At 37.8% G+C, this 9,426-nt stretch overlaps 1 long non-coding RNA gene across 1 annotated transcript; it reads right to left on the reverse strand.

Annotated features, from left to right (window-relative positions):
• Positions 1-5,849: 5,849 nt before the first annotated feature.
• LOC106985498 (uncharacterized) lies at positions 5,850-9,118 on the reverse strand. The gene is made up of 5 exons (XR_001431915.2): positions 8,523-9,118; positions 7,678-7,770; positions 6,653-6,755; positions 6,442-6,525; positions 5,850-5,963 (listed from the first exon to the last, which is right to left on the reverse strand). It is a non-coding gene; the product is annotated as an uncharacterized LOC106985498 (long non-coding RNA).
• Between the last annotated feature and the right edge of the window lie 308 nt (positions 9,119-9,426).

Consider the following 9,426-nt stretch of genomic DNA (forward strand, 5'->3'; position numbering starts at 1 on the left):
TCTCTCAAAAATAAATAAATAAGTAAACAAATAAATAAATAAATAACTTACTTTAAAAAGTTATAAATAAAAATAAACTTTAAAAAGTTTCTTAAACAAGCACTGTGCAATTCAGTTTTTAAAATCACATGTTTATACTTGGAATGTTTCTTAGTTCCACCTACAGAAATTTTACTCTAAGTATAAATAAGAAAAAATGAAACCATTTTGGCAATCAGGAAGAAGTGTAGAGATTTCTAGATGATTAATTAACGAAATGGTGCCTTCTGACCTCAGAGTCTCATTAAAGGGATGAATATGAGAACCAGACTGGAGTAAGTTTATTAGTGAGTGGATGGTGAGTTGTGAAAAGCAGATTGGAAGGCAGACTGGCACAAATTTGGAGATGGACAGAAACTCAGGGAAGTTCATCAGGGTTGGACTAACATAGTTATGGCCTTTGTAAATATGATGTTGTCAAACTGCATTCATTATTCAAGTCTGGAGTTTAGAGATGATGGTCTCAGTACTTTTTGTCAGGAAATGTGTTTGAGGTATGAAGAAAACTGTTTAATAGTTATATACTAGGGAAATTAATGTCATAAGCATTACTATGTTTCCCACCAATAGTCCAATTAACTAAAATTATATTTAGTTGGTAGTATGATTACATATTCTGGTTCTATTGATTATTTACAAATCTCTTACCCAGTTTATAGATTTTTTGTAAGTGTGTATATAAGTTTCCAATTGCTGCTATAACATATTACTACAAATTTAGGGGCTTAAAACAATACAATTGTATTATTTGGGTGTCAGAAGTTGGAAATGGCTTTCAGTGGGCTAGAAGCAAGGTGTCAGCAGGGCTTCATTCCTTCTGGAGGATCCAGGGGGAGAATCCTTTCCTTTGCCTTCTCTAATTTCTAGAGGCCACCTGCGTTCCTTGGCTGGTGGCCCCTTCTTCTATCTTCAAAGCCAGCAGCATAGCATCTCAAAATATCTCTGTGCTTCTGTTGTCACATCTCTTACTCTGACGCTCCTGTTTCCCTCTTATAAGGATTCTTGAGATTATATTGGGCCCACATAAGTAATCCAGGATAATTTCCCTACTTCAAGACCCTTAATTTAATCACTTCTATGAAGTGCTTTTTTTCCATGTAACATTGCATATTCACAGGTTCTGGGGATTAGGATGTGGACACCTTTGGGTGAGGGTCATTACTCTTGCCTATTGCAGTGTGGTAGACTGGATTATTATTCCAACTTTTCATTCTCTTTCCAGAAGTAGCATTATACATCCATATTCTTTGCAGTAATTTTGCAGCATCCACTGTGGTTAAGGAGTATTTACCCACTGCTTGGCTCTGAGATCGATCATTTGACTCCTTTTGACCGATGAAATTTTAGCAGCTGTGATGCACTCAAACGCTTGAAAAGTGCTTATGTGGCTAGGCATGGAAAATCATATATGCAAAGTTCTGGACAGATGGAACTCTATGCTCCATTCATGTGGAGCTCACAGATATTCCTAAAGGAGAGAAAGGGCATAAGTCAGAGATGAAACATGAGGTTATTCTGTGATTGAGTTGGATAGCAAAGATTTGATTGACTTGATTCATCATGGCCGATCTACATTGATGTCCCCTTAATTAAACAAATTTTTATTTAGTAGCTAGTTTGTGAGTATGGTAGATGTTAGGGATACGTACAAGAAGATACAGACTTTCTTTAAATAGTATTTAGAAATTATGTTACTGATAACGGTGTTCTGAAAAATGATCTCAGGTTAATGAAATCTTTGTGCTCTATTCAGTTTGATTGTATATTCATAATGTATTGTAACTCTGATTCTAAAAAACATAATTTAATAGGAAAAAAATTTAGGACTATTCGTTTAAGTACGGATCGTGTCTACTGATTTTGGTTATTTGTACCAGTGCTTCTCAAGCTATCTCCGGTGAAGGAACATTTTTTTTTTTTTTCATATAGAGGAAAACAGACTCTCTATTTTATTATTATTATTTTAATATGAAATTTATTGTCAAATTGGTTTACATACAAGGAACATTTATTTTTTGTTATTAAACCTCTAACCCATGTTGACTGATACAAATTGCTATAAAAGTTTCTAAATACACTTACATTTTATGCTTATCATTTCATGCACTGGTAACAGTTTGTGGCTTGGCACCTGTCAGTAGACTATACTCTGAGTAACACTGATACTGTCTTTCATTATGACAGATCAAGAGCATGAATATATTTGAATGAACAAATGTGAGATTTTTTACTAATAATTCATGTGTCAAATTTATTGTTTTTCTATATTAGTTTTAAAATTAAGAAATGATATGTGGAAAGGAAAATGGGATATGCTTTCTAGTCATTCATTCAGGTCTGTCTTCCATATTTACATGTCATGTCTTTGGACAGAAACTGAAATGACGGAAGAGACTGAAAATTTCAAAGTCACTGAAACTTCAAATTATGAATAATGGTTTTCAAGTATTTTCAATTGAGAAAAAAAAAACACCAAACAAAATAAAAACACAACTACAACAAAGTGAACCACAAGAATATCTAGAGGAGCATAAGATATTTGTTTCCATTATGTGCCAGAGGAAATCATTTCAGATATTATCTAAGATTGGCCTATTTGCAGATTATATATTGAATCTGTTTCATCAAGTTTGTCTAATTAACATCGATTTTGTGTAGGTGCTTATCTTTTGCGGTCAAGGTGCAGTACATTTGTTTTACAAATATATTAAAATACAGTTTTAGCTTTAAAAGTATAGTATTTTGTTTTAGGCAAGTAATATGTTTCTAATGTTATTTGAATGACTTAGAGAATATTTCACCTTGCCATGTTGAAGTATGGGCTAAATAGTTCTTAATGTCATGACAGTACAGTCATCACAGATGTGGAATTTATTTTTCTATACAGAAAAAAACAAATATTGGGACGCCTGCGTGGCTCAGTCGGTGGAGCGTCCGACTTCGGCTCAAGTCATGATCTCGTGGTCTGTGAATTCGAGCCCCGCGTCGGGCTCTGGGCTGACAGCTCGGAGCCTGGATCCTGCTTCGGATTCTGTGTCTCCCTCTCTCTCTGCCCGTCCCCCACTCATGCTCTGTCTCTCTCTCTCTCTCTCTCTCTCTCTGTCAAAAATAAATAAAACATTTAAAAAAATTTAAAAGAAGAAAAAACCAAATATTTCCCTGAAAATGGTCCATATGAACATTGTTCCTCCAACAAGTACATGGCTATATTTTATTTGGAATGTAAAAATGAGGAAACGTAATAAAAGAAAGTGTATAATTGGAGGATGCTTTAGGAATTCCTTGTGTCTATGTGTGTGTGTGTGTGTGTGTGTGCGCGCGCGCACGCACTCTGGCAAGTTAATTGTTCTGGCAAGTTAATATACCTTTCGACAGCATTGCATACAAATCTAAGAGTACTTTTTTACCTTTGAAAAAAATTAAAATGGCTATTACAAAAATTAAATGCTCATGGCGATATAAAGCAAACTGGCTGGAGAGGGATCCGTTCTGTCAGTCTTTTTCCTCCTATAGATGGTTCTTGGAGGCACAATGTAGGAAGCCATAGTGTGGTCTCAGGGTTAAAGCAAAGAATGAGAACAAGGGGGAAGCATGTTGCTGACGCACAGCAACGTGTCTTCACAATGCTGAGCAAACGGACTGAGGGACAGTGAAGCCCAACAGTGTGGTACACGGCATCATTCTCGACGCCCCCACTGTGCCATAGACACGTCTGCGGCAGTCCACAAACGCGGAGACTAGGTAGATACCAGCAGTACTGACTTCCTTTGCTCACCAAAATTTAGTCCATAAAATCACCTTACTCATCCAACAAGGAGAAAGTATACGGGTGAAAATTGAGATCCAGATTAAGTATGTCATAAAATTATACTGTTGGGGGGGATGAGGGTAAAAAATGACCCTCAAAATTTTGTATTATGAAATGGGATTGAACATGGATTTCATGGATATATATATTTATACATATATATAATACCGTGTATTTTTACGTATGTAAATATAAATATTGTTTCTTTCTATGTTATAGGCATATCTTCTCAATCTCTTCCCTATTTAGTCTTTTTTTCTTGATGTTTTGAGTTGTTTGTGTTTTTATTATTGATTTGTAGGAGGTTTTTTTTTTTTTTTGTCTTTTACTTTTGACCATTTAATCTTTTGAGTTAATATTTGCCTTTTCTTAATCATGCATTGAGTTGTGGCATTTCCAGCCTCTTCCTTTGGTCCTGGATGAATTGGATCTACTCTATGAGCAATTATTGACAGACCCCAGGTTCACAATATTGAAAAGAATCTTATTATTGTACAGGTTTTGAAACTGCTTACTTCCATTTTCACAAAGCAAATGCCACAGCTTCAGTGTTGGATTTATATTTTCTAAAACATAATATATAACAAAAAATAAATAAATAAAACAATATAATAACAGATCAAGTTTATTTCAGGTGAGGAAACAAAAGTAAATAATTTTAATATAAGAGCTAGAATTCTTATTTAATTCTTGAAGAGTAAGGCATCAGCACAGAATCTAAGAGAATATTGTGGTCCATTGCTTTTTTGGGGCGCACCTAGATCATTAAGAAGCACATGCCTCAACGTGGCAATCATCTTATTATGATAAACATTGTGTATTATATACATATATCAAATCATAACATTGTACACCTTAGACCTACACAATGTTATATATGTCAGTTGTATCTCAATAAAGCTGGAAAAATAAAAAGAAATAATAACAATAAAAAAGCACATACCTCACCTACTTGTGGGAGGATGAGGACAAATGTGCTTAATTTTTTTGCCACTGTAGTTAAGGTTCATACTTAAGTGGACCTGCCCAGTAGTTTTTCCAATTCGTTTTTTTTTTCAACCAAAGCTGAGCTACATGAACAAAGGACAAAAATTAAAAGGGGGTGGGGTGGGGTGGGGAAGACATGGGAGAATTACTGGGTATAGTAATATACAATGGAAATTATAGTCAAATATACAAAGCAGGACTTATGGTCCTGTAAAAAAATTTTTTCCTTTCCGTTTGCTTCGTAGTGGGATATTACAGAAAAAAGGGAGCATTTGTTGGAGCCTTTTAAATTTTATTTAATTTTATTCTTATTGGTCTTAGTCATTTGTAAAACACTACTGTTTAATATTGACAACTTTGAAAGTCACTGAAAAAAATTAAATGGCAATTTAATGTTAACAGCTGCTTATGGTTATCAAATCCATCAAAGCCCTTCATGAATATATTAGGCACAAACCCACTGAATTACTGTTGCTAAAGACAGCTTGGTATTTTAAAATTGCCTAGTGAGAATAGATGTACTATAATAAGAGGAAGGACTCTGATCACAATTTACTGTGTTGTCTTTGCATATAGAAAGAAACCTAGGTCCGTTTCTAATTATTTAACGTTCTAAAATCTCTGCTAACTTAGCTATAAAATGACTCTAGAAGTGAATTAGAAAATTAGGTTTCATCTAAATTTGTGTTTTTAAAAAACAGAGCTACAATAACAAAACAAAAATAAAATTCCTGTAACAAAAATAATTAAAATTTAATAAATAGTTCATATTGAGCCAATTAAGACTCAGAGCCCAGGGATGCCTGGTGGCTCAGTCATTAAACCTACGACTTTTGCTCAGGTGATGATCTCACAGTTCGTGAGTTCAAGTCCTGCACCGGGCTCTGTGCTAAAGCTCGGAGCCTGGAGCCTGCTTCGGATTCTGCATCTCCCTCTCTCTCTGCCCCTCTCCCACTCACTCTCTGTCTCTTTCAAAAATAAACATTAAAAAAAAAAAAAAGACTCAGAGCCCAAATGTGAGTCTTCCAAAGTTTAATTAATAAAGCAGTCATGCTCTTCAGTTCCTTTCTTCTAGAAGACTGTCTTCTCATCAAATGTCGTTAAGGATGTTGTGGGGACCAGAGCTATCCTAAAGAAAGAGCAGGGCACACAGCATAAAATATACCCATGAACGCCTTGCTTGGTTTACACAGCTAGTCTTGAAACCATTCCTTGGAAGGTCTATGCAGCCTGCCTTCTCTTAGGATTTTTTTTTTTAATATGGTTTTTAAAATATATATATAAATGCTTATCTATTTTGAGAGAGAGAGAACGTGCATGCGCAAGTGGGGGAGGGGCAGAGAGAGGGAGAGAATCCCAAGCAGGCCCTGCACTGTCAGCACAGAACCCAACGTGGGGCTCACAAACCGTGAAATCATGACCTGAGCCAAAGTCAAGAGTTGGATGCTTAATGATTGAGCCACCCTGGTGCCTCTCTCAGGATGTTTGAAATTCCAAAACACTGTTTTCAGTTATCTTTCATCTAAGCCACAGGGTGCTTAATCCAGGTATAAGATGACCTGACTGCTCAAACCAGTCTAGATTGAGGTGTACAGGGAGACACTTACCCATCCACTCTCTTGTCTCTGATTGGTAGAACTTCAGGGAGTGCAGGTTGGGATCATCTTTGGGAATGGGGTGGACTGGAAAGGCTTAAATTATATTGAATATATTTTTAAGTAATGTGAACACCCGACATGGGGCTCTAACAACCCTGAGGTCAAGAGTCACATGCTTTACCAACTGAGTCAGCCACCCCTGGAAAGGCTTAAACTATACCAGTGTCCTTGCACATTATATCTTATATTAAGCTCCAGGATAATCTCTGTCTCTTCTGAGCCAAGAATAAAATGGAATCTTCAAGGTCACTCAATTTGGAACCCTAAGGTAGAAAATAACGATTTTGAAGAAAATAATTACAGGAGAGAATCAAAAGTTCTCGTCTTTTGATGTAGCTATTCACAGTTCAAGGTGACTTCACCAAACCATGGAGGAGTAAAACAGTTTACATGGAAAGGAGGAGGGAGGTCTGCATTCAATTTTATATAATATAAAGAATGAGCATTTTCTTGGCATGTGGTTAGTGCACATACTAACCTAGCCTGATTAGTAAAAGGCAACACTGGGATATGGGTCCATCCCTTCTCTGGAGATCTACCTAGAATCTACCAGATATAAATCAAGACTGTAAGAATAAGACAGCCATAGTCCAAGAGGGCTAAAAGTAATCCAAACAAATATGTCCCTTTTACTGAAGGTAGGCAAGGTAAAAGACTTGGTTTCAGAACCCAGGCTGGAGAAACTTAGTTACTAGAACCAGGATATGAGGTCAGAGCCAGGTTACCATCAGGACTGACCTTACAATGGTGATGTCTCCAAAGCATTGAGAGTCTGGATAGGGGAAATTAACATCAGTTAAAGGGAGAAGAGGGCTGTTACCTGGGGAGAGAGCTGGGTACTCCCTGACTGACAGGTCTGGAATGGGACGGACATTCTCTCACCTTATTCCTGATTGGTAGAATCCTAAAGGCATATAGCAGCACCTTGTTAAGAGCTCAAATCCGGTCTATATTAAGTTGCTTATTATTCTTTTAACATAATTGGCTAGGGCAGCAAAGTGCCTAAGCACACGTTTGTGTATATGCAAATGAGATGGAGAGCAAAAGAGAATGAATGTGTTTCCTTATCTTGTCAATACATTACATTAATAGGATTAACAATAATCACGACCTAAAAACTGAAAAGGCAAGTTAGTGAGCTGCATCTGTCAGAACCTGTTGGCTCTGGTGGGTTCTGTGTCATACCTTTTAAGGGTAAATGACCTCATATGAATTCCAGTGAGAAAATAGTGTTTTTCTGGCTGGCACCACACAACGATAAACTCATCCCCAGCAGCCCTAGATGATTCAAATGAAGAGAGGGATAAGAATTTAGAAAATGACAACAAACCTTCACTTCTGAAAATTCTCTTATTTTTGATTTTAGAGAGAGAGAGAGTGAGCAAGGGAGAGGGGCAGAGGGAGAGAGAGAGAGAGAGAGAGAGAGAGAGAGAGAGAGAGAGAGAATCCTAAGCAGGCTCCGTGCTCAGTGTGGATCCCAATGCAGGACTCCATCCCACAACCCTGAGATCATGACCTGAGCCGAAATCAGGAGTTGGGACACCCAACTGACTGAGCCACCCAGGTTCCCTGCCCCCACTTCTGAAAATTCTTTAAAAAGCCCATACTAGATGACTTGAAAGACACAGGTTTAAAAAGTTTTAAATAGGTATTAGGCCACAAAATAAATTCAAGATTTCGGGGAGCCTGGGTGGCTCAGTCAGTTAAACGTCTGACTCTTCATTTTCACACTGACAGCACGGAGCCTGCTTGAGATTCTCTCTCTCCCCCTTTGCCTCTCCCTCTTCTCTGCTCTCTATCTCTCTCAAAATAAATGAACTTAAAAAAATCAAGATTTCAATTGCTTCTTTTGTCTAGTCCACCTTATATATATATATATTTTTAGGTAATCTCTACACCCTGTGTGGGGCTCGAACTCATGACCCTGGGATCAAGAGTTGCACGCTCCATTGACTGAGCCAGCCAGGCACCTTTCCATTCTTATAATAGTACACGTGTGTGCTTGGTGGCTTTGCAATCTGTCAACCTACTTTTCCTGGAATTCCCTTTTATGTGTTTCTGGCTGGGGTGGGTCACAAAAGAGATTCTTGTGTGAGATTTACAGGAGTGATACAGTAGTCACTTTGTAGCTCACATATATTGTTGCTTATCTTCTGGTTCACCTCTGTGGCATGTGGCAGCAGCCAGGCCAGAAAGCCAGAGAGGGCAAGTTGCTCGGTCTTCTGCCGGATCCTCCTTTCAGTTTTGACTCTTGAGTCAAATGTGTTTTTAATTCTGGAACAAAGGACTCCGGCTTCTGCAGGATGTCAGGGTCAGGGGCAGCAGAAGGTAGCTTTTGTTTCAGGCGGTCCCCGTGACCATGGCTTGTGCTTCTGCATTCCAGCTTGTCGTGAGTCTCCTCTATCTTCCCTTCATGACTCCCTGCCTTGTGGACTTCAAGCTCCAGCCACGGATCCAAAAGTAACAGCCTTACAGAGACAGTTTAACCACATTCCCAACTTTTGTAGGGTCAAACCTCTGTGACAGATTTCTTCATATATCTCTTCTTATATCTTCATATATCTTATATCTTCATATATCTCTTCATACATCTCTATCTCCATTCTGGTAGTTTCACTTCTCTGCTTGAACCTTGACAGAGATGGAGACAGTGAGAGTACAAAATGAAAAGGGGTCTTTTGACTTCCAAAAGACCATTGACAGAAAGCTGGTTGAGCAAACTATGCAACTGAAAACATGGGTTACCTTTCATGGGCGAAGAAGGATGACTCAGAAGATAGAACCAAGACCCATAGAGATGTTATCCCAGGTGGGAATAGAATTGCTTTTAATCAAAGAACTTTCCACATTTTCCAGGTTGGATTTTAGAATTGCTACGAACCAGTAATCACTGTATACTTCTCACTGTCCCTACCCCTTCTGAATAGGAACGTC

This window comes from Acinonyx jubatus, chromosome A2 (genome assembly GCF_027475565.1).
Source record: "Acinonyx jubatus isolate Ajub_Pintada_27869175 chromosome A2, VMU_Ajub_asm_v1.0, whole genome shotgun sequence".
Taxonomy (NCBI): Eukaryota; Metazoa; Chordata; class Mammalia; order Carnivora; family Felidae; genus Acinonyx; species Acinonyx jubatus.